The following is a 26098-nucleotide window of genomic DNA, read 5'->3' on the forward strand; positions in this document are numbered from 1 at the left end:
CAAGTTCTCCTAGTGTTGCAGGCTCAGAGAGCATGGGATCTTCCTGTCAAGGTACTGACCACAGATAACAGTTTACTAAATCTTCTTCCAGAGCCTAACAAGGGTCACCAACTTTCCAGTCTGCATATCTGTGTCCATTCCACCTGACTGTGAAGCCAGTGCCACATACGTGAGTAATTTTTATGACAGTCCTCTACTGCCAGGTAGTCTTAAATCACATACGGGAAAGATTTTGGCGACTGTAAGCGGGAGACCAAATATAATAGCAGCTTCAACAAGATGGAAGTTGCTTTCTCTCTCGTGAGAGAATCCAAGCTGGTCTGATGGTTCTGCTCTGTGACATCATGAGTACTCTGGATTTCTTTTGCCTTGCTGCTTCCCTGTCCCAGGAGGATGTTGCCATCCCTGTGGTCCCACATAGTTCACTCCCAATTTTCCACTCCAGGGAACAGGAAAGGGGAAAGGGGCTGGGGAGTGTGCATTTCAGAATTTGAACGTACCACTCTTGTTTACCTCCCTTTGGTCATATGGCTATACTCAGTTGCAAGGAAGACCATGAAAGGCACTCTTTACTTTGGATGGCCATATACCCAGATGAAAACTCGGGTGTTCTATCACAAACAGAGAGAAAGGGAAGGAGTGATGTAGGGCAGGGGTCCCCAACTTCTGGGATCTTATGCCTGATGATCTGAGGTGAAGAGCTGATGTAACAATGATAGAAATAAAGTACATAATAAATGTAATATGCTTGAATCACCCTAAACCATCGTCTCACCCTTGGTTCATGGAAAAATTTTCTTCCACGAAACTAGCCCTGGTGCCAAAAAGCTTGTGAACCACTGATGTAGGGGACAATTAGTCATGTCCATCACAGCCTGTCTCCTCTTGCAAGGACTCTTTGAAGCGCAGGGACCTGTCTCACAATCATCATCCTGGGCACAGCCAAGGGACCAGCACATGGTCAGTGACCACACATATTCAACATCAATTTCCTAGACCATAACCCGATCCCATGATGGCAGACCTCTGGGACCTGATCATGATTAAAAGGCATCTTTGCTGATGTGTATACAGTCTTGAATTAGGATTCAGAATAAATATTTTGTCCTCTACCAAAAAAGAAGCATCTTCACCGGTGTAACCTGGGTGCCCCTAAGCTGCATGTCTTCGAGTTCCCCAGCCCTGTGGCGTCACCTCCCATGCCCCGAGGGCTTCCTGAGGTGGGTGGTTTGTTTCTCCCACTGCAGCATGCCCCTCCAAGGGCACTGCTCCTCATCGAGGTCCTTAGCCCTGTGCCAGGAGTCCCCGTTCAGAACCGCTTCTTTCAAAGTTGGTGCCAGTCTCCCCACTCCTCCCTCCCAACCTACCAGGAACCCAAGGCTCAAGGGTGTAGCCGATGTCTAAACATATTTAGGAAATAATGAACAGTGATTTTAGCATCTTGTGGAAAGCACTTCAAATTCAAGGTCACATACTACTTTTTCAAGACCTGTCGATCTTTCCCTGCCCCAGGGAACTTCCCCTTGGCAGAATCCCTCTGTTGGTCCCCGCTCTGCCCCACAACATGTTTTTCAAGCCTTCTCTCAACATCCAACATCTCTCTGTTCTCACTTGTTTCTGGATTCCTTGAGTGCTCCCAGGAACAGCCCTCACTGCGTCAAAATTTCCCCTCTGGCTTCAGCTCAGCCACACCCCCTCCACGCTGTGCTCCCCGGTACTCTGTTTTCTAAATAAAGGTCCATCACTGTTTCTCCAAGTAAAAGGGGCATCAACCCAGAGGTGAATCATGGCCTTCTCTAGTAGAAGGCCGAGGAGGCCACAATCTATCGGAACTTTAGTCATTTTATTTCCTCCACGCCCTACGTACAAGCTCTCATTCAACCCTCAAAACCCCTCTGCAAGGAGAGGTGAGACACTCAAGGTCCAGAGGTGTTAAGCCACAGTCAAGGCCACACAGCAGGTGAGAGGCAGGGCTAGCCCACACATTGGGCTCCGATGCCCCAGCCTGGGAAGCAGCCGGCATCACCATCTCGGGCCACCTCGTGTGCTCTGCCATGCACAGCTCCCAGGGGACAGTGCTCACTCTTTCTCCCAGATGCCTAGCCAGGTTGCAGGCCCACCTGTCCTGCCAATGGAATGGGACAGTCATTGTGAGGAAAACCTCTATGCACAGGGCAGACCGCCTAAAGGATGCTCTGTTAGGACGCACCCCACTCAGCAGTCCCCTAAACACTCCCATTCAGACTCCAGGTTCAGGCTCCCTGATGCCCTATCCCCACCCACTGGCAGGGCCAGGTCAGTCCCCACTGGGTGGGGGAGGCGGGAGGAGGAGGGCCGGGGAGGGGCTGGGGATGGGAGCTGGATTGAATAGCTGCTTTCTTCTCAGGGGCTCCCCCCACCCCCAGTGGTCACTGATTAACCCTCCAGACCAGATAACCCCTGTATAGGAGGAAAAAAAAGGTGTGTTTATCTTGGGTCGTAAAACATCAATATTGACTTCCCATGGGTGAAGCCAAAGGGGAGGAGGAGGTGGGATTGAGCAGGGGTGAGACTTGTCACCCCTCCCTCACGAGGCCTGAGACACGCTCGCCTGACACCCAGGGGCCAGCCCACCTGGTCTCCTTCCCGAAGGAGAATATTGGGTATTAAGGCTGCAGCAGCTCAAGAAGCTGGATCCCACCCCCTTCCACCTCAGAGTCATCCCTGCTTTTGCACACACCCCCCTCACCCCCAATTATTCTCCACTCTGCGGCTCAGGAGGCCTGTTCCCCTGCCTGTCCCCCTCCCCCATCCTGACCCCAGCAGATAAGAGAGCGATCCAGGTCGGGGGTTGGAGTCAGCTCTGCTCTGCTGTTTGCCAACTCTGCGACAAGGACAGGGGATCGCCTTGAGGCCCGGTTTCCTCAGCTGTCACGCGGGGGTAGTCACAGCATCCCGCTCACAGGGTTCCTTAGGATGACTGACCGAGGTCACCTCTAAGAAGCACGTGGAGCTGGTGCTGCTGTAAACAGCATCACTTCCGCACCTTGTTCTCTCCTCTCCTCTCCCCTCCCTCCTGCAGCTTGAAGTAACCGTCACCACGGACCTTCCTCCTTGCTCTCGGCTGAGGCCTCCCTGACGTGGCTATGGGGTGGACAGTGCTGGACTCACTCAGGACCAGAGATCACAGATGGTCTGACCCGGGCTGTGGGTCTGTAACCATCTTCCTTCTGGCCCAGGAGTCAATGCAAACATTCTCTCTGGCTGGCACTTTTCACCAGAGGGCCTGAGGAAGGGGCCTGTGGCCACACATGTTTGGGAGGGGCTGCTGGTGCTAAGAATGTGGCTCTGTCCCCCTCAGGGAGCCTCACGCCTGCACCCCGGGGTCTTCTCTCCAGCCTCCGTCTCCTTTCTGAAAGGCGCTCCTCCTGCCTCTCTCGGTCCTACCAGCCTGGGCTGGGCCCTTTCTGCCCCTCACTTCATTCTGGGCTCCGGAAGCAACGCGGGAGGCATCGGGCTTCTTTGATCCTCAGCCAAGGCCAGGATTCTCTCCTCCCCGGCCCCAGGTGAGTCTCACCTGATGCTGTGGGAGGCCAAGGCCCCAGCCCAGAGTGCCCTTCATCCAGGTGGCCAGAGGGGCCCTGTCCCTGGGCACCTGGTCAATTATTAACACTGAGCAAACTCAGGCTGGTGGGCCCCTCGGCAGGGTCAGGACCAGACAAAGGCCCTGCTGTCTCCCTGAGCTGCCATCTTGGTGGGGGTTTGCTGGCCGGCCAGTCACCCCACAGTCGCAACACCCCTGCCTCCAGCAGGGTGCTGGAGTGGCTGCTGCTCTGCAAGGAACTGGGTGGAGATAGGCCCTGGAAGCAGAGGACGACGGGGTGGGGTTTGGCCACAGCCTGGTTTTAAGCCTCAGCTTCGTATTTGTGAGCAAGCCTAGGATGGGGGCTGGGGAAGCAAGGGCCTGGCTTGGGGCTCCCCAGGTAGGCTGCTCCTGCAGCGTGTGCCACAGCTGACGGAGGGGTGGTGACCCGCCTCTGAGCGCAGTTCTCTGCCCCGTCCTGTCCCCCTTCAGCCCCCATCGTCCTTCGTTTGGAAATGTGCCAGGTGTCTTTTGTGTGGTGGAAGCGTCCCCCATCTCTCCCCACCCGCCCAAACTTCTGCTCCTTCCCAATGCCTTTGCTTGCACTCTTCCATAATCTGGGAAACCCTTTTTCTTTCTCCCTCCGAATCTCTTCCTCCCCCAAGGAGTCCTCCTTGCTCACCCTAATCCCATTGCCCTGGTTCCCTCACACTGAAGCTCTTGTCTCATTGGGCCTGGGGCCCCTCCCCAGCTGCACAGTAAGGTCCTTAGGGACTCGGAGCCGAGACTCCCCTTTCCCCCACCACGGGCAACGAGCACATTAGCAGGTTTATCAGCAATGCCACCTTCAGCCACAAATCAAGCAATAAGTTACTTTCTTGCAGAACAGCAACTCGGGAGACAACTTTTACATCCATCAGAAGATTCCAGATGCACAGCAGGTCCCAGAGTCAGCCTTGCCAGCCCAGAACCCCTCCGGCTGACTCCCTTTGGTCTTTCTGCCACGGGCATCCTTGCTCCCGGGTCCCAGTGTCCTCCGGGCGCCCCCGCCCCCCAAACTCCATGCATCTCCAGCACCAGTTGATATCCACTCTGCCACAAATGAGCTGCCCCACCCCAGGGAAGGAAGAAGTGGGGAGAGAAGGAGGCGTTCTTCAGGTTTCCCTTCTTGGCTAAAGACCTAGCGAGTAGGAGGTACAGGACTGGTCATCAGCCTTGGGAGGTTCACCATACTGAAAGCTGACGTAATGTATTTTGTCCTTCATTCATTCAGAGCAAATGCTCTCTCTACCCCGCCTCTCCTGCCACTATTGAATGCTCCTGTAGCCTCCTGGTAACCCCCTCCCTTAGTTAGGGGCACTGAGCACCTCCTGTGGACATGTGACCAGCCCCAGGGGGAGCCACTCAGGGAAGACCCCAGGGTGACACTGCCATTGGCAGATGTCTCTCCCCTGGCTGGGCCTACAGGTCCCGTATCCTGCGATGAAGCCTGCAAGTGAACCAGCTCACAGACTGACCCTAGTTGAAGGCAGAAATGGAGGGGAGACAGACAGAGGAGAGGGGCAGGAAGAGGCTGGGATGAAACCCAGACAGTGGGGAGGAGTGAATGGAGCAGGTAGGAGCCCAAGGAGAGCAGCAGACCCTCTGGGAGGGAGACAGGACTGGGGTCCTCCACCCCTCTCCAGCACCCCCCAGAGTGGCTGTCTGCCCCTCCCACCCTCAAGCAGGGATTGCTGGCCACTCCTTAGGCCCCTCAGTCACCAATTCCAGCACGATGGCGCCATCTGCTGTGAGGAGTGAGCAGCACAGCCTACTCCATTAAGGGGTTTGAGAATTTGGGGTGAGGCTAACTCCTATCTCAGGCTTTCCAGGTGGCTCAGTAGTAAGGAATCCATCTGCCAGTGCAGAAGCCGCAGGAGATGCGAGTTTGATCCCTGGGTAGGGACGATTTCCTAGAGGAAGAAATGGCAACCCACTCCAGGGTTCTTGCCTGGAGAAGTCCACGGAAAAAGGAGCCTGGCAGGCTACAGTCCATAGGGTCGCAGAGTCGGACACGACTAGGTGACTAAGCATGCAACTCCCATCTCATGAATCTCAGGGATCGCGGCCTCTGTTCTGGGCTCTGGGAAATAGCCTTCAGTGTGGGGTCATCTCCCATGACCCCCAGACACTTCTCAGGTGGCCAGATTCTTTCTCCTCACTTTCCAGGTCCCCACAGATAGGGCTGGAACCTTGCCACATCTCTGCCCTTTGGCTGGACCTCTCCTGACTCTCTGACCCCAGGACAGTGTCTCCTTTCCTCTGGCTGTCCTGTGATTACAGTTCCCAAGTGGCCTCCCCACCCCAACTGTCCCCAACCCACAGTTCCTCACCACCTGTCAGCTGAAGTCTGGGTTGGATCAAGCTGAGCATGCCCCCGCCCCCCGGAAGGAGGGCAGCGGGCTGGGGGCGGGGGTTGGCTGAGCCCAACACTGGAGGTCTTCGCTGGCCTTAGTGCACTACTTCTCCGAGATGAGCTGAGACAGCTCGGTCTGTGGTCCCAGCTGTCGCTCAATCTATAGGCAGGGCTGGGGGCTCTTCAGACTTCTAAAGGCCTCTTGGGCTCCTTCTCTCCTTCCCTCTCCCTGCTTCTTCTCCCGCACCCATAGCCTGGGTTAGTGCCCTAGCCTCCTGGACTCTCCGTCTCCAGATCCTCATCCTTACTGCCAGGACACTCTTCCCAAACTTCCAAGTGATCCCTTCATGTTATTGCTCAGTCACTCAGTCGTGTCCTATTCTCTGAGACTCCATGGACTGCAGCACGCCAGGATCCCTTCACGCCTCTGTTTAAATTCCTTCATAAACTCCCTGTTATTTTCTGGAAGAAATCCAAACCACCCCATCAGGCAGGCACGGCCACACGCCCTCTGGCCCCTCCAGCTTCATCTCTCAACACCCTTCTATTCGTCCTGCTGTGGCCATGCTGGGGCGCCTTGTGGTCTGCCACACCTGGGCCTGCGAACGCTTCCCTAGCCTAGAACACCTTCCCTTTGCTTGGCTTACTCCTCCCCTTCGTGAAGCAGCTCAGACCTCACCTCCTATGAGAAGCCTTTCCTGACAGTTCCCCAACCCTCCCTAAGAAGGTGAGCTCCTCATATATTATACAAACAGCCCTCACACCAAGGACGGGGACCTGGTCTCTGGAGCAAGGAGATATGCAGGAATGAACGGATGGATGACCAAATGAATGCATCTGTGGCCAGGGGTGACAGCCAGAAAAATGGCATGCTGATCACCAGAGGACCGTGTGACCCTCTGGGTTTTCTGCCCTCCCCTACCCACTGAGCCCTGCCCCTCACTTGACAATCCCCTTCCTTGTGTCACTTCTAAGCCCTTCAGGGTCCCTACCCTACCTCATCCCCAGAAACCCCCCGGCAGCCTCTCTCTAGTCTCAGAGTGCCCTCCTCCACACACCCTTGGTTTTCCAGTAAGCAAGCATCAGCCCCTTCACTCAGCCAGGCCTCTGCAGTTTTCTCCTTCTGACCAGTCCACAGGTACCAGGCCTCCTTCTGCAAGGAAGAGTTACTGGGATCAGGACAAGGAAGCAGGGTTTTTCTGCCTGTTCCCAGGAAGCCTCCTGCTGCCTGATCGGGCAGCTCACTTGATCCTCAGAAAGCCCGTATCACTTCACTTGGACCTCAGACATCATGTTTTGTGATAGGGAAATTTCATCTATTCTGCAATGCCACGCCATTTTTTAGAGCAAGGGCCACATGGGAAAGTGAGACTTCTAAGGCAAGGTTGTCATAAAAAGACATGTTCTTTTAGATGACTTACTCTGGAGGAAACCACCATCATGTCATGAGGACATCCAAGCAGCCCTAGAAAGGGATCCATGAGGTGAAGAACTGAGAACCTCTGCCAACAGCCAGCACCAGCTGGTCAGGTGGATCTTAGAGTCACATCCTCCAGCCCCAGTCAAGCCTTCAGGTGACCACAGCCTAGGCCAACATCCTGACTGTATCTTCAGGAAAGATCCTGAGCCAGAAACCCCCTGCTAAGCTGGTTCCAAATTTTTAATCCCAGGAAGCATGAATTTCAGCTAAATTTTGGACTAATTTATTATAGACTGATAGATAATTAATACAGATTTGACAATTTTGTGATTCTCAACTCCTGGCTAGAAGGAAACACACAGTGAGCTTCAAGGAAAGGGCTGATGACTAGAATTGAAAGTATACAGCTGCCCCAGCAAACGTGTGCAGACATGATTATTGCAGAGCTGAGTCACACATACCTACCCAGATGGGTCAAACCAGAACCATTCTTCATTTTTCTCGTACTCTTTTCATCTTGATCTGATCATTCCTACTATTGACAAGCAGGGGAAAGAAGAAAAGAAGAAGCAAAAAAAAAAAAAAACCTTTAAATTGCTCCTTAGACATAGCTCCATTTCCATACATTTAGCTCGGTCTCTTTTGTATAAAATTGCCGAGTGTTCCAAGATTTTCTCATCCTTTCCCCTTCTCCTGGCCAAGATAATTTCCTGGTGCAGGGAGATGTTTATGGACCTCATGGTGGTGGGAAGAGGGAGTTGAAGGTCTAAGTTCTCTGCATTTGTATACACACACACAGGTGGGACAGGATTGGAGCCTCCTGGTCCCTGGGGCTGACTGGTAGGGGTGAAGCTGGAGAGGAGTGATGCTGAAGCACGTGATCCCTACTCCAGGCTGGTGGTACAGATCTTGCCTCTGTGGTCCCCAGGACCTAGGACCACCTGGCCACTTTCTTCCCACCCACTCCAGAACAAGCAGTGTGCCATGAAGCTGTCTCCCAGACGACTTTCCCCAGCCATTTCAAACCACCTCCTGGGTGGCATGATATTGCTTTGGCAGCGTCTAGAATTGTTGCTTTGCACCGGGGCATGTCACTAAAGTTTCCTCCCCTGCTGCAATCTGAGTCAAGCCCTAACCCCTCCTCGCAGCAGGATTTTCCCTCACACCTAACTGGGGTTTCTCCCACGCAAGCCTCTGAGGTTGAAGGATGGTGCTGCCTTCTTTGGATTCCCCTTTCCTGGTCCCATTGCCATTAGCAGCAGCTTCTCTGCAGCCTGTCTGCTTCAACCTTGCTTGAAGCCTTGTTTTGAAGCCCCCTCCACTTCACTGGGCAATAAGTTTCATCAGGAAGGGCTACAGGGAAACAGGACTCACGGAAAAATGAAGACACATCACTTTACATATCTGCGTGCAGAGATCCATAGACACCGATACCAAGACCTCTATCTACTCAGGCCCCCAAGGCAGACACCCTGGGGCGAGTGGGACCAGTTCAGGGACTTCTCAGTGTTACCCCAGGAGCCCCACCCCGTCCTGATCCTTTGTATTCCCTCTCAAGATTGTTGTTTTCTCCCCATCTCTCAAGGGCCTTGGGAGGGAGGCAAAGAGCAGGGAACTATACCTCTGTTCAGATCTTCCTAAGGATAAAAACTTGGAGGTGCCTCTCTAGCTGGTGGATTGCCATGGCTTAAATGCCTCCTACCCCTCGAGGCTTCTGGATGCAGTCCCCTCCGCTGGGCTCCAGACCCCTCCGTCAGCTGCTCCGAGACTCCACTCTCTGATCTCCCAGCAGCTCTTCCAACTCAGCCTGCCCCAAACTGACTGGTCCTCTTCCTGAAGCTACCTGCTCCTCTTTCCCCAAACCCACATGCATCTGGCCCTCTCTGCTCCCTAAACAGCTACCCCCTCTCCCCCCTCTCCCACTGCACTGAGTCAGCCCTCAAGTTCCGCCCCCCATCTGGGTCTCCTCTCTCCAATGCCCTCCCAGCCCTTCATGGTGACTGCAGGACTATTCTTAGGGCAAGTTGGGTCTTAAGCCCTCAAGCTTAAACTCCTTCCCGAACTTCCCGGTGATCACAGGACAGGGTTCGGTAGGGCGGCACGCTGTGCTCTGATCTATCCTACCATGACCCTTCTGCTCTGATGTTTACGAGCAGCTTCACGGGTCCCCAGCCAGGCCTGGCTCTCTCTTGACTTCCCTGTCACACGTGTTGTTGGAATGCTCACTCCCTTGAGTGCCTGCTGAACTGCTCATTTTTCAAGATCCTGCTTGAGTCACATCCCCTGGGAAGGCGTCCTGAGTCAGAGTTAATCACGCCCTTCTTCTGTTACCATGGAACCTTATTCAGATTTCCCCTTGGGTGCCTGTCCCAGCCTGGCCACGGCACCACCACCTCCCACCTGGACTGTTGCAAGTGTCTCCTGACCCAGCCCCCTGCCCTTGCCCTCGCCTTTTCCAGGCTACTGTGGACACAACAGTCCAAGTGGTCCTCTGGAAAAACCAGTCAATAAACATCTCCCGGCTCAAAACTCTCCAGCACCTCCCATCTCACTCACCATAAAAGCTAAAACCCTACAGTGGCCTCTGAGATCTCCTGGCCTGGTCCTCCTTAACCTTTGGACCTCCATCCCTGCTCCCCTTTCCCTCTGCGCCCCAGAAACACTGGCTTTCTTGTTGCTCCCAAACACTCGAGGCCCTCTCCTGCCCCTGGGCATTTGCATATCCCCCAGAAACCCACTCTCATCTCCCCTATCAGCTTCAAGTCTTTGTTCCAGTCTCACCTTCTCAGGGAAGCCCACCCTCCCAGGCCTGTGAACACTGCAACCAGCCTCTGGCTCCTGATCCCCCTTACCTGCTCCATTTTCCTTTCTTACAGCATGTCGAAGAACTGATGCTTTCAAATTGTGGTGCTGGAGAAGACTCTTGAGGGACCTTGGACTGCAAGGAGATCAAACCAGTCAATCCTAAAGGAAATTAACCCTGAATATTCATTGGAAGGACTGATGCTGAAGCTGAAGCTTCAATATTTTGACCACCTGATGCTAAGAGCTAACCCTTTGGAAAAGACCCTGATGCTGGGAAAGATTCAAGGCAGGAGGAGAAGGGGACGGCAGAGGACAAGATGGCTGAATGGCATCATCGACTCAATGGACGTGAGTTTGAGCAAATTCTGGGAGATAGTGAAGGACAGGGAAGCCTGGAGTGCTGCAGTCCATGGGATAGCAAAGAGTCAGACATGACTTAGCGAATGAACCACAATGATAGCACTTTTCACCTTCTAAACACATTAGTTCACTTATTTTTTAAAAGTTTTTATAGCCTATCTCCCCTTTCAAAACTATCTGGTTTGTTTACTCATAGATCCAATAAGCCTAAAATATTGTTGACACGTGGTATACACTCAATAATGAATGCATGAATCAATTAATCAAAGTTATTTATCGGTGGGCTTGCTCAGTAGTCAGTGAGGCCCTAGAGATGGAATCCATGCTCAATCACCTCTGGACCCTCAGGGCTTAGCCCACTGCCCTGGCCACAGTGGTTGTACAAGAACCATTTATTGAATGAATGGATAGCTGTATGGAGGGATGAATAAAATTAGGCCCTGCCCTTTGGGCTGAGGAAGAAAAGCAGGGACCTGAGCCTTCCACACAAACACCCAGTTTTTCCTGGGCTCCTCCTGTGCCCTGATCTCCCGCATCTTCCCTTAGGGTCCTGCCTCAGCCCTTTCCCCTCAGGCCCAGGCCTCACTGGCTGATTGTTTAGAAGGAGTTGATAAGCTTACCTCCACCCGGGTAAGGCTGTCTGAATACTGTCTAAGAGCGGGTGCTTTCCTAGAAAGGTGATACATTGCAACCAGAGACAGTCCCTTAAACCAGAGGATTGGAGCAAAGCGGTCAAACACCAGGTGTTTCAGGCTGTAAAAGGCTTCCGGGGCCTGGGCCGTGTCTCAAACGGGGGCAGTGGGGTGGAGGCCGCTGTGGCCTCTGTACAGGGTGCCTTGACCTTCCTGGGTGTCGCCCTGAGCTGAGGAGCAGACACTGCACGCCCCACTCAGAGTGAGAGCAAGAAGGTCCAGCGGCCAAGGCCCCCCTCCCCACCCCGCGCCCCTCCAGTCTCACGCTCCTCCTCCCATCTCAGGGGTACCGAAGAGGTAAGGGGTGGGGGTAAGACTTGGCACCCCACCCCCCAGGCCTGGGATGGACCCCCGACAACGTGGGCCTTGGGGGTTTCCGGCTGTTTGTGTAGCCACAATCACGTGTTCCTTCGTGTAACCTGAGCCTCCAACACGGCATGAGCCTGCACCCCAGCTCCCGAACCACATCTGCTTCTCATTTCCGCCCCAGGAAAATGGCCCAATTTCCATGAGTCGCTGGCCCAAGCCCAGGCTCGAGCCTCTCAGCGGCCAGCCCCACCCAGCTGGGTTCCATTACTGGGGAGGGGGGTAGAGGCTGAGAGAACATTAGAGGCGGTGGGTGTGTCATGGAGCTGGCGGGCGTTGGGGGCAGGAGGCCAGAGTGCTTGGGGTGGCTCTGTCAGGACCGCGCAGTGTGTCCTTGGGGGAGTCCCCAACCTCTCTGAGCCTCAGTTTTCTGTTCTTTCTCATGAATAGCACATGTGTTACTCTACTGATGGACATCTTATGAGGACTTGGGGGACCAGGGTGATTCTTTAGGATGAAAACAATGGAATTTTCCCCAAACTGAAAATAGATTGGCCTGGAAACTGAAGCAGTGGAGCTGGCGCATGTCAGGAAGCTGGTGGGGACCCAGAGCCACTTCCCTACCTGACTGGGCCCTCCCCTGGGCAGTGGACGGAGTTTGGGCCTAAGTCCTCACCTGGCAGGCTAATCCCAGCTCTCTGTTCTTGGTCTACCGGCATTTATTAAGCACCTAGGTCGTGTCAGGCCCTGGGTGGGCAGGAGTCGGGAAACCAAAGTGATGAATACAACTTAAGCTTCTTGTCGGGGAACTTAGAAGTAAATAAATACAATCCAGCACAGCGGAGTGCAGGGGATATGAATGGAATGAGGCCAGAGGCTGGAAGCAACACATTCTATTTCTAGTCGTGCAGTGGAGATCCTTGACTTTTAAGATGTTCTTAACTTGATTTTTTTTTCTAATAAAATCTACAGCAAACTCCATCCTCCTTCCAACAAAGACCAGAACCTTAGAAAGTGCCCTCCAGACACCTCCCACCCTTCACATTCTGAATCCCAAATCGGTTCTCTCTGTGGGAGCGTGTCAGGGACTCCACAAAGGGAGGTCCCACCTCCCACACCACGTCCCCTCCAGGCCTCTGGTGTCACCTTGCTACCCTCACCCTGCACGGCCCATGCCCCACCATACCCTCCGCTTCCTGGTCAGGGGGCAGAGCCTGAGCTGGAAGCCACAGAGGGCTGGTGGAGGCAGAGAAGGGTGATAGCAAGACCCTTGGATTTGCCCCTGGCGCCTAGCCATGAGCAGCAGGACCAGAGCACCTTGTGCAGCTTCGGGGGACATTCTGGGGTCCTCACCCCATCCATGGGCTCCCCCGGTGGCTCAGACAGTAAAGAATCTGCCTACAAAGCAGAAGACCCTGGTTCGATCCCTGGGTTGGGAAGATCCCCTGGAGAAGGGAACGGCTACCCACTCCAGTGTTTTTGCCTGGAGAATCCCATGGACAGAGGAGCCTGCTGGGCTACAGTCCATGGGGTCACAAACAGTTAGATACGACTGAGCGACTTTCATCTCGCCCACAGGCCCCTGAACTAAACCACCACCTTGGAGGCCATTTTGTAGATGAGGACCCCGAGGAACGCAGAGGCTCAGTAACTTGCTCAAGAACAAACTGGCTGGTCTCGAACCCCATCTCTCTGCCCCCAGGGCCTGTGATCGTTGCGCCAGCTTGGCACTCACCACTCTTGAGCACCTAGGTTAAAAACCTAGTTCTGTCACTCACCAGGAATGTGACCTTGGGCGAGTCTTCAAAGTCGCCATTTTCAAAATGTTTCTTTAATAAATCAGCTTTATTGAGGGATAATTTACACATAATAAACCCACAGATTAAGTGCGTTTGGCTCACCTGAGCTTGATGACTCTTGACGAACGTATACATGCATGTCACAAACCACACAATCAAGATACAGAACATTTCCCTCCCTGCAGGAAGCCCCTCCTTCTGTCAAAGGGGCAAATAAGAGCACCTGTCTCCTGGCATGTCAGGAAGGTCAAATGAGGTAATACTGGTGAGATACTTAGCAAGGCTCCAGGTGGGAAGTAAGTGCTCCGTCAACATGCGTTGCATTTACGACTGCATTTTGCCTCCCTGGCGCCCCCTTGAGGCTGGGCCAGGGATGGGGCAGGTGCAGCAACGGTGTCTCTGAAGCCTTCTCCTCCCCAGTGTGAAGGCATCAGCCCATCTAAGAGAGGACTTGGGATAGACTCAAAACCTCTGTCTTCCTCCAGGAGCCCCGAAGGGCTGGGTGCAGAGAAATGGGCCGACTTCTGCCCTCAGGCTGGCCCAGAACATAGATCCTCTGTTCTTCTGAGACCTTCCCACGTCTGTCTCCAGTGCTGGAGGCAGGGCCAGCTTCATGAGTTGGCAAGCTGTCAGTCACTCAGGACTCCATGCTCAGAAAGCCCTGTACTTGGTTTAATGTTCTGATGTCAACTTCTTGCAATCTTCAATAATTTTTGAACAAGGGACCTTGCGTTTTTATTTTACACTGGGCCCTGCAAATTATGTAGCAGGGGATGGTGGTGGTGAAGGTAGGGTGAGCTGGCTGGTTTCCTCCCTAGAGAAGCTGATGCCATCCCTCGCTATGCATGCGCGCGTGCACACACACACACACACGCACACACAGTCATCACGTGCTGTCACATATGCTCATTCAGCACCTTCTCCATCCCTTCTCTGTCACTCCCCACAGAGGGGCAACGGGAAGGCCTGGGTCACACTGAGCCCTCAGCCACCAGGAGGCACCCACGGAATCTGGCAGCCTGCTCGGCCTGGAAACCCCCTTGGGGACAGCTCCTGCTCATAGGGCCTGCTGGCCAGGTCACCCGAATTCCCATCCTCTGACTGTCCTCTCCAGCCGCCTCCTCCCAGCTCGTCAGCTCAAGTGTGAAACCACAGCTGGGCGCCTGCCAAGGGGGCTTGGGTTTCATCACACTCGACTTCCCACACCTCGGCCAGAGGCCAAGGTCTGATGGGGCTGCTGGCCTGAGGCCTGGCCTTGAAGGCAGAGTAAGGGTAGGGGATGGCTCCCAGTCCCCCCTGGCTTCCTGTGTATCCTAGAGGACCACCCCTCTCAGGCCACAGTTTCCCCTCCATGCAGTGGGACGGGATTCGGTTGGAATGGAGCACTTGCCAAGGGTGAGGGGAAGGCAGAAATTAGAGACAAAGGCATTGAGGGAGATTCTAGAATGTCACTGTCCAGTCAGTAGCCACCACGAGCTGCATGTGGCTATTCGAATTTAAATTAATTTACGTGAAAGTCAATTTAAATTTCATTTCCTCAGCCACCCTAAGCCATCATTTAAATTTCATTTCCTCAGCCACCCTAGCCACATTTCAAGCACTCAACAGCAATGTGTGGCTTGCGGCTGCCATCTTGGACAGCTCAGACACAGGGCGTTTTCATCAACACAGTGAGACACGTCTGCCAGTGGGGGGAAGTCAAGGTGCAGGGGATGCGGGGAGCTTTACTGACCCTGGGGGTGGGTGGACAAATGTCTGTGAGTGGGACACATTTGAGAAATGCTCTCAGTCACCTCCAGACCTCAAGAGTGAGGAGATGGACATACCATAGAGGGGAGTCAGGAATCAGCCTCCAAGGTGTGCAGAAACTCTCTGAAGGCAGCTTCAGCTCGCCACCCTGACTGAGTGACCAGAAGCCCCAAAGAAGAAGGTGGCGGCCAGAGCAGGTGTCCTTCCTAGCAAAGGGCTCCCGGAGCCATCTCCAAGTGAGAACTGTCATCGCTCCCTCCAGCCTCACCTCTGGACTCAGGGCGCACCGTTGCACGCTCTAGAATAATCTTCTCAAACTTTAGCCTGCCTCAGAATCACCTGGAAGCTTGCTACAGCACAGCTAAGTAAGTGAAATCTCGAAACACATCCACTGTTACTTCGTTTAGGAGTCAGAGTTGAAATACAGATATTTGGGTTGTGTTCACCTGAGGGTTCACTCATGTTTGGCTATCTGGGTAAATCATTGAAAGGTATTGAACTGGTTTAATCTGGGCACATTTTATAAACTGTGAATGGATCAGCAGATGGTGATGTGGCAATCTCAGAAGAGACTGGAGGGGGCAGGAAAGAAAAGGAAGGGAAAGGGAGGAAGGGGGGAGCGGGGGCTGGGGGGAGTACTCTTGGCATTCCCCTACTGAAGTTGCTACCTCATCTCCTCACGATGCCCCAATAAGTTGGCTCTGAGAGGTTACACAAGCCCCCCCCACCCCCACCCCCAGCAGACACAGGGTCACTCAGGAATCAGGCTGTACTTCGCTTCATCCTCCCCTCTCTCCAGCTCTGACTATTTTCGAATGAAATAAGCCCTGGAAGCAGGGAAGGCTCAGGGCTGTGAATACATTTTCTTGTTTTCTTGGCTTTTTCGACTTTGACAGAAGCTTGGCTGAGTGCAGGCATCTGAGCCCTTGCTCTCAATGGTGCTTTTAAGGCATGTCATACCCAGAAAGTAAAGAGTCGCCATCAAAAGTACCAGCAGGCCCTGATGGCCCACTCAGTCCCTGAGGCCCAAGCCCACCTGCCCTCCTCCACCGCCCTCCCCGCCGAGCCCGCACCCACCTCCACACATCTGGGGACAATAGAGAACAACAGATCCCAGGTTGGGAAACCAAGGCTGAGGGACCCAGCCCAAAAGTTGGCCTCTCATTTCAGGAGGACTATTTTCAGCATTGGGGAAACTACACTCATAGAACCAGCTTTGAAGATTCTAGAATGACCCTCATTCACAGGTGAGGGAATAGAGGCCCCTCTGGAAAACTTTTGAACATCTTCTTCTCCGGACCCTTCCCTCTCCAAGTGGGCAAGTCTCACCTCCTCCTTCGCGACCACCCATTCCACCCACAGTGTGTCCCCACAGCATAACCACCCTTTGGATGGCTGCTCTTATATTTGGGTAAAATCCCACTGTCTCCTCCACTCTCTCCACAACTGCCCAGTGAGGAGGGCAGGGTCCCATTTTACAGATGGCCAAAGGGGTGAAGCAACCACATGGCTGATCACCTGGAGGACTGCCTGTACCTCCTCCTGATCGCAGGGGCAGGTTTGGCGGCCCGCCACCTCCACTCCCTTCCAAACACACCTCCTGTCTCCTCACCAAGGCCCAGGAGCACCGTTGATTTAGCATTTCCTGCCCTTCTGACAATCAGTGTGCACAAAACAGGCTTTATTTAAACCACTTTTGGAGGGCATCTCTTCTACCCCTTCCTCTGGCTTCAATAAGCCGCTAATCTGAAGCAGGATAAATCATTGGCATTTAACAACCTGATTACAAACGTGTTCCTGGTTCCTGTCCCTGCCCTGATGGGAAGCTCATTTCTCAAAGGGTTAATTAACAGCCTTCACACAGGCCGCATTTAGCAACGAGTACAAAGCCGCACACATAAATAACGTCTGGAGCGGAAGACGAGGGTGCAGATGGTTTGTGACTTTGCCGTCCAGAGGTTTTAAACCGGTGTGAACCGGGTCCTGTTGGGACCCGGGGCAGTGAGTCAGGGTCAGCCTTCGAGGTGGGCCAGGCCAGAGACACTGGTGGCCAACTCTGTGCTCTGTTGAAAGAAAGTCTTAAAGCGAAACAGAGCACTGAGCCAAGACATGGGGGGGGGGGGGTGGGCCTGGGGGGGAGGGGAACGGGCCTGCTGACTGACCCGGATGGACAGCAGCCAGGGAGAAACCAAACCAGAGACCCAAGTCCTTCACGGGATGCTGGGTTTACCAAGGGGGCCTCCACCAGGAGAGTCACACCCTGGGGCACAGAGTCCCTTGCAGACCCTGCGGCCGGGGATGCCAAGAGTGCCCAGGTTAGGTCAGAGGAACTGTATGGGGCTGGGAAGAGGGCAGAGAAAAGGACAGCCCCAAGGAAGCCGGGAAAGTTCTGGAAGTGGTACAATGGCATCAGCAGTTTTCTGCCTCCTTCGTGGGTAAGCTCTGTTCCTCAGCAAAGCCTTCAACTCCCAAGAGGAGGTATGCAGGACTCACCCGCCCACCACAACAGGGACACATCTCAGATTTTATCAGGGGCAACTTTACAGAAACACTGTTGCAAGCAACCTGAAGCCAAAAAAGAAGGACACAAAAGCCAAGAAACAGAAGGAACAATGTAAATATACTCTGGACATCAATGGAAGTAAGAAACAGGAAAAGTCAGAGAAAAGAAGAGATCAGAATGCAAGCCTTCCACATTCTGTCTCTTCCCATTTATTTTGTTTCTCTCGTTCCTTATGTTCATCTTCTTAGTCTTTAAATAGATCCCATCCCTCAGCTTTCAGAGTCCCCCCACCATCCTCACCAAACCCTCCCCTCCTGGGAGCAGGAGGTGCCGTCTGGGGAGGCGGACGGGGAACACCCAAAGGCAGTCCACCCTGGAGGTGAGAGCACCACCTGTGTGGCAAAGAAGAGCCCCATCCCAGTGGCAACCTGGCTGCCAGTCCTGACCCAGGGTTGAACCTGCCAGGCTCAGGCCAGGGGCTGCCTCCCCGTGCCAGGCTCAGCGCCCTGGGGCTGAGGGAGCAGAGAAAGAGATGGGGGCCAGGTCACACTGGCCGAACAGAGGGGCTCTGTGTCCAGGAGTGGCTGCTTCTCCCTGAGTAATTTTCCAGGGTTTGCCCTTCGCTCACAGAGCTCACACGGGGGCCACCATCCTCCATAGGGTTATTCTAGGCCAGTCACCTGTTCGGTGACCCTACCTGCTTTGATTTCTAATCCCCGTCACTCATCCAGCTTTGCTTCTCAAAGTCCCCACACCCATCTCCAGGATATGATACCCCTGGACCCCAAGACACCCAAACCACCTGCTCCAGGCCCAGCTCTCGGGTCGTTCTGGGAAGTCCCAAAGGCGCCATTGTTGCTGGGCTGAGGCCAACATTTCTGTTTTCTCGGAAGGATCAAAGCCGCATCCCAGCCCTGCCAGGAGGAAGCAGTTGTGACTCGTGCAAATATCTGCAGTCCATTTGGGATTTTACTTTGGTGAGAAATAAATACACAGCCATCTGCAGATGATGGAAATATGACTTAAGTAACTTTTTGGTCGAGGCTATTGGGCCAGAGCCCAGATGGAAATAAGACCTTGTATCTCAGTCTCCCCTGCACACGTTTGAATAAAAAAGAAAAAGAAAAAGCAGAGGGGAAGGGGAAAAAAAAAGTTGATGAAAACTGAAGCTCAGAATGGAGTGTGCTCTATTACTTGGCCTGAGAAGGGAAAAATAAACACCAAACAGCTACTCCATTCAAGTGTGTGTTATCTGGCTCATCCTCGCTGAGAATTCCCTCTCCTCCCTCCTCTGCCCAGGAATTACCGCGCCTACAAACAGCCCCCACGCCCACCCCTAACCCGGGGCAGGCAGACAATGGGCCAGAAAACCAGGCTGGACCAAGGCCTCTCCCTGCAGCCCCCAGAGGCCGTAAGATTGAGAAACACAAGGCTATTTTTAAAGTCCTATTTGTCTACCCACTTAGGCTCTGCGAGCCTGAGAAATGGTATCATTTGTGGGAGGTGGCATTGATTTCTTTTTTCACTTGCTCAAAGCCACATTTTTGCAAGTTTGAGAAAAGCCAAAAGGGCAGCAGTTTCCAAGGGTGACCTCTCCCCTGGCTTGCCCTCCTGCCCTGCAGGAAGGACTCAGGTGTATGTGGGAGCACAGCCCCCTGCGGCTGTGCCCTGGTCTACGGCAGGCACAGGGCCCCAGATCCAGGCCCAAGGAAGTAGAGTGAAAGGTCTGGTCATACAGGAGAGCCGGTGGAAGAGGAAGGAGCAACGGAGTCAGAGAGAGGTAGGATCCGAGCGTGGTGGGGTACTCCACCTGTGGCACAGCTCTGCCCTGGGGGGCCTCATTTGATGGGGGGGGTTAAAGAACCACCTGCCCTGGAGATAGAAAAGGGTGACAGGTCACACACAGAGGAAATGGCTTCTCAATACTATCCAGCCCCCCAAGTCTATGGGCAGATGCTTCAAGCAGCTGGTGTGTCCTGGGGCCAAGAGGGTGCTTCCAGGTGGGTCTACCAGGCTGAGGCAGACCTTGGACTCTGGGCTGCAAAGATCCAACGGCAATAAGAGGAGCCTCTCTGTTCTTCAGATCTCTAAAGGTTTTTTTCCTGTGGGGACACAACCCCACCAAGGCTTCAGAGGCCTCCCCACTACCCACTGCCAGGACCAAGAGATGGAGAAAGATGGATGGATGGCGAGAAAGAAAGAGATTCCAGTGAGACGGAGAAAAAGCGGAAGCAGGAGCATAAAGATGCAGAGAGATGGAAAGATAGAAATTGAGGAAGAGCGAGGAGATTCGTCTCTGGCGATCCCCAACCCCAGCTCATATCTCTGATGCTGGATGGAAGGGGGACCATTCGCGAGGACCACAATAGAGGGACATGCTCTGTGGACCATTTCCTTTCTCCAACAGGTCCATGGCCCATAGCCTCGAGGTATGGTGAGCACGAAGTCTCCAGCTGCTGCCTGAACACCACGAGAAGCTGCTGCCCCGCTCCTTCCCCGCACTGGGGACACAGCTCAGCCCACACTCACGCAGATTTTTCCTATGTAAATTGGCTGCGCAACCTTGAACAGTTCTCTGCTTCTCTTCGTTTCTCAGTTCTCTCATACACAAAAAGGAGATAGTACCTTCCTCCCTGGGGCCTTTCAAGTATTAATTGACATAGCATGTACGTGTGTAAATTCTTCACACGGACTTGGCACACAGTGAGGGCTTGATACATGGCAGCCTTAATGCATGTGGCCTGTAGTCCATAAATGCTGGTTATTGTTGCTGGTGTTCCCAGGAGACGGGCGGGGCTGGGAGAGTGCTGGAGGGAGAGGGAAGGGTGGGCAGGAGGGGGAGGCAGAGGAGTCTGGGGAGAGGGAGCCAGAGGAAGGTGATGCAGAATGCATGGAACCATATGTTCCAAAGCTGGATGTACCCAGAGACTACCCTGACCCATCTGTGGCACCCCTAGTGCTGACCCTAATGTGGACCCCATGCAGGGTCCAAGACTAGGAGAGCCGGGCTCCCCTGCTACATGTCCCTGGTTCCACAGCTGCACAGGCTGGGACCACAGGTCAGCCTCCCACCAAACCCTAAGCCCCCCACCCCCACCCTAGGGATGTCTTCCCTTTGGTGGTTTGGAACACGCAGCGCCAAAAGGAGCAGAACAGCAGCCAGATGGGCCAGCAGGCAACTCGAGGCCTACCCTGGCCCTCAATGCAACAGGGAAGAGCAAGAATCTAAGCAGAGTGGGTCATCCTGGCCGAACCATTTCATGTGAAAAGGTTCCCAGCAGCCCGTGGCATCCTTCTGTCTGATCCTTCTGTCCTAGGAAGGGACACAGTCTGATCCTTCAGGAAGCCCAGTTCTGGGAAGGGGACAGACCTTCATCCCTCATTACAGCCTTCAAAAGCACCCCCACCCGCCACCTAAGCTGACCCAGAGCCTGCTCTGCCTCTCCAGCTGCCATGTGGGGACATAGGCACAGCCCCCACCTCCTTCCCAGAGAGGGACCCCAGCAGCAACACTTTCCCCATCTCAGAAGGGAAGTAGAGGAAGGGGGATCAGACTGCGCAGGCTGCCGGGAGGAAGTCCTGAGACCTGAGTTGTCATCCTGGCTCGATCCCTTTGCAAAAGTCACTCATCCTCTCAGAGCTTCATGTTCCTACTCCAGAAAATGGGAATAATAATCTTTACATGTTGGGGAGACAATAGCATATATCTAAGCACTTACATAACATTCCAACCCGTTCCTTTCATGGGTGGGGAATTAGAGCAATTGGGTGTGTGTTCGTTGGCAACCTAAAGACTGTGGCTTTCAGCAGGGTTGGATGTTTGCATTCAAACTGCTAACTGGGAGGCAGATAAAATCAAGAGGCTGATCCTTCCAGAACCTGGAGGGTGCGTGGCGGATGAAAGCGCTATTTCTGGAACAAGATGGCATGTCCCCTGACTAGGTTAACTCTCTATACCTCAACTTGCTCATCTGTAAACGGGGATGATAAGAGCTCCCCAGGTATTTGGTTAGAGGTGATGATTAAATAAAGCAGTCCACCTGGATCCTTCAGCACAGCACCTGTCGGCAGCAAATACTCAGGGCAGGTGGTCAGTTCTGGTAAAGGCACCCAACAGAGATACCTTCTAGGAACCGATGGGGAGAGACCACCAAGATGCATGTTGCGTGGAAAGCATGGCGTGTAGAATGCTACCATCTGGGCAGGAAGGGAGGAAATCAGACTACACGCCCGATTTGTTTGGATGTACAGAAGGGTATCCTAGAAGGATCTTCCCTAGTGTCCCAGACTATAAAGAATCCGCCTGTCATGCAGGGGACCTAGGTTCGATCCCTGGGTCAGGAAGATCCCCTGGATAAGGAAATGGTGACCACCCAACCCCCCGCCCTGCCCAGTATCCTTGCCTGGAGAATCCCATGGACAGAGGAGCCTGGTGGGCTACAGTCCTTAGGGTTGCAAGAGTCGAACATGACTTGGAGAACAAACCACCACCACCATCCTGGAAGGATCCCTAAGAAACTAGGAAACGGGGTTACCTCGTGTTGGGAGAATGAAAGGGGATGGAGTCGGGGAGCAGGCCTTCTGACTGTACACATCTTCATGCGATTCTGACCCATCACTCATGTGAGTGAATTACCTACTACAAAATATTTTCAGTTAACATAAAAGCGTGAGCTACTGATACTATTATTCTGTCTGAGCTTCAGTTTCTTCCCCAAATGAGGAAGGTGCTCTATGCCTCATCTGCCTGACTAGGGCTTCGTAGGGATTCAAAAAGAAAGTGAATACACAAGTGCCCTGAGAAAGACTGGGCTGATGCGGAGGAAGGAGAGGAGGCGTTAGAAGGAGGGCAGGGATGGGCGGCACCCAGTGGGAGAATCACTGAGCCGTTGTCCCAGGAGCTGAGCCATGCCAGCTGGACACATTTTGCTCTGGCCTCAGCCTTTGGCCTCTTTCCTCAAACACCCATGGTTCAAATGGGGCCCCTTGTCCTGCTAAACATTTCAGGGGAGGTGGATGCAGTTCGGCGGGGGCCAAGGGTAGGGCTCATGGGCACCTGCATATAAGCCTTGACCGCTGGCCAGAGTGTTGGGAGCAGAAAGGGGCGCTGGGAGTGGATTCGTGGGATGGATGAGACATTGCAAAGGGAAAGGCAAGAATCTGCCCAGCAACGGCTCAGAGCAACTGGGCCTTGCCAAGGGTGTGGCGTGTGTGAAAGGAGATGGAGAGAGTCATCTCATTTATCATCACCCCCAACAATTCTGTCATGGATTCAATTACCATCCAGATGAGGAAACTGAGGCTCAGAATTTCAGGTGTGTCTATAGCCACAACCACTAAGTAGCTCAGATCCAGACTCAGGCAGCGTCCTTCCATTTCAGTTCCGCTCCACCCCAGCTCGAAACCCAGACAAGCTGGCCGCTTTCTAGGTGACCCCATTATAGCAACAGAACAAAAATCACTAGCGCTTAGCTCAGAAATGGCAGCAGCAGCATTGTCGATGGCTTAAGTGTCCCCATTCCAGGAGGTTTCCACACTCATTAGACACCCAGAGCCTGCAGGTAGAGCCTGGGAGGGGCCAGACTTGGGAATCCCTCAGGACCCCATACCCCTGAAAATTCAGGGGCACAAGGCTGGAAGAATGAAAGTGCTTTTCATGGAATCCCAACAGGAAACCCACGAGAACATTCCTGCCCTGAGGATTCCAACAGGAAAACCACGAGAACATTCCTGCTCGTGGGATTCCAACAGGAAAACCAAAAGAACATTTCTCCTTGTGGGGTTCCAGTTGGGAGTCAGAGTCTATGTTCCCTGCTACACGGGCTGGCCAGTGGGTGGAGGGGTGGAGGAGAAGGCTTGCCCGCCCTCACCAGAGGTCCCCAGCCCCTCAGACACACTCAAAGATTCCTCTGGCCTCTCTGGGATGGGGTGGGCCATTTGAGAACTGGCCTGCCTGGCTCCCAGTCCTCCTGTCTTTGCTGCAAGTGGCTGTGCTGTTACCCAGGTTCCATGCAGAACATATGGCCCCCTGTTCCTCCAAGGGTCTTTGTAATTAGGGTGAGGGCTTGTGAGCATGTAGAAAAATTATCTTACATTTAACTGCCTCTTGAGGTGCCTCAGTCAACAGTGGGGTGCTCTTGAAGAAATCTGGGACACAGCTGATTCTGCCCACCCTCCTCCAAATAGCTATTGTGTCCCACCATCAGGACCCGCCTAAAGCTACGTGCTGAGAGGGGTCCTGAGGACAGGTTCTTGGCCCCAAGAAACTCCTACTCTAGTGGAGAAGCTGGGAGGCAATCCAACAGGAAGTGCTTCTAGAGTGCTGAAAGAGAAATGACCATTAACCCCAGGCGTTATCAAAGCAAACCCTGTTCGTGGAGTACCTATCATGTGTCAGGCACTGTCCTGGGCTTCAAGGCAGAGTGACAAAGCTCCTCCTCCCAAAAAACCATTGCCTGATGGGAGAGATCAACAAATAAATGACTACCTCACAGTGTGAGGAAAGTTAAAATCAAGGTTTACTCAGGACGCAAAGAATAAGGGAAGGCTTCCTGGAGGAAGTGATACTCGAGCACGCTGAGGAGTTTAGCTGGAAGTGCAATGGGACTTCAGGGGTGGGACTGGGAGATGGTGGGGTTTGACATAAACCTCAGTAACCATGGTCAGGATTTAGGTTATGGAACAGTGATAAGACCTTAATAAAGGCAGAGATGAGGCACGGAAGAGTAGGTTTTGGACACAGGACAGCAGATGCAGACACCAGGGAGGTGGATCTGAAGGGGAGACCTGGAAAGGACAGAGGTCCCAGAGAGCTGGAAGGGCTGTGGGTCAAGATGGGACACGTTCCTTCACTCAGTGAAGGAGAGAGTCAGTGAATGCGGGCAGAGGAGAGGGTTGCCCTCAGGAAGATGGGGAGGAATCCAGACTTTGAGGGGGTCGTTGAGCACTGGGAAGGCAGTGTGACATCTGGAAAATGAAAGAAATTCTGAGTGAGATCCCAGGACCTTCTCATCTGCAACCATCCAGACACCCCAGCCCCACATCACAGAGTGGAACGCTATGTTCCCTCTGAGGCCTCAGGGCTGATCCAAGCAGGCTGGCAGTGACACGGAGCAGTTGAGGCCAAGGCAGGAGGGAATGGGTCCCTCAAGCCATCCAGCCAGCCACCAGGAGAGGCCAGCAGCAGGAATCAGGGGTCAGGATTGAGGGAGAGCAGAGGTGGTGAATCAAAGGCAATGGCAGGGATACACATGGCAGCATCAAACTGTGGGGCCGAGAGCTGAAACCCACAACCACGGTCAGGGTGGGAGAGGGACAGAGCTGCCTCCAGAAGGAAGGAGGAGCCTGTGGGCCTGAACTAAGTGGAAGAGGGACAGGGGGACAGGAGAAAGGGGGCCATGGTGAACAACATCTAAAGCAGTGGTGTGCCAGAGCAGATGTTCACAGGCTTCAAGAGCAGATTGTTACATGCCAGTGAACTTGCAAGAAAGTTGTTTCAATGTTGGCGAAATCAGTCACAAAGCATTTATACCATGGAAATTGGAAAATGCTATTACCAATCCGGGCGACATGTTTTCCTTTCTCAGAGAGATGGCTGAGACCTGGGCCCATGAGACCAGGGGTCTGGCCTTTCTCCACCATGGAGTTTTGTGCTGCTGTGGCCTCACTTGCAAACGACAGTTCTCAGCCCTGCCATCCAAGAAGCACTGCTGGGGTGGGAGGTGGGGGTGGTCATCTAAACGAGCACAACTGGATGATGCTCCTTAGGCCAAAGCATTACAGAGAGAGAGAATTGCAAGTGGCTTTCCGAGCCTCTCCCTGGATGTCTGATCTAAATTTAGGTCCTTTTAGTCTATGCTGAATCCCAGCCACTGCCTTTCCTTCCTTCCTGCAGGCTCTTTGGAGATGGCCATAAGGAAGGCCCTGCTGGAAGGCAGCTGACCTTTGTTGTTTCACCTGAGAGTTTGGTTGTGGCTTTGGGGCCAAAGTCCCTCCAAACCTCCCCTGTGCCTCCTCCAACTACCCCTTGCCTCATGCTCAGAAATTTGCAGTGGCTCCCTAATCCTCTCCTGATGTTCCAGATACCCCACCCCTGCCTAAGGACATCCCCTTTTGGATCCACGATGATGACACCACTCTTTGCTCGGCCACTCCCTGAGAGAGCATGTCCTTCCACATCAGGACACCTCAGGCATGTCCCTACCCTCTTCAGGTCTTATCTGTGCTCTAAGGATGATGTCTATAATAGACCCTGTGTGATTTTTCTATAGGTAATAGAAACTGACCAACAGGGACTTCAACCATAAGAGAGTTGCCTACCAAGAAGTCTAGAGGTGGGCAGTTATCTAGCTGGCTTGGAAACTTCAAGATGTCAGTGCTCTGGATCAGGGGCCAAATGGTCTCCCTCATGGTTGCAAAATGGCTGCCACAGCTCCATATAGCACATCTTCAGACTTCCTCCAATGTCTGGATGTAGGGTGATAGTAAAAGTGGAAAGAACTCTCTTT

This window comes from Moschus berezovskii, chromosome 11, assembly GCF_049115385.1.
Source record: "Moschus berezovskii isolate FMDL1 chromosome 11, NW_MosBer_1.0, whole genome shotgun sequence".
Lineage (NCBI taxonomy): Eukaryota > Metazoa > Chordata > Mammalia > Artiodactyla > Moschidae > Moschus > Moschus berezovskii.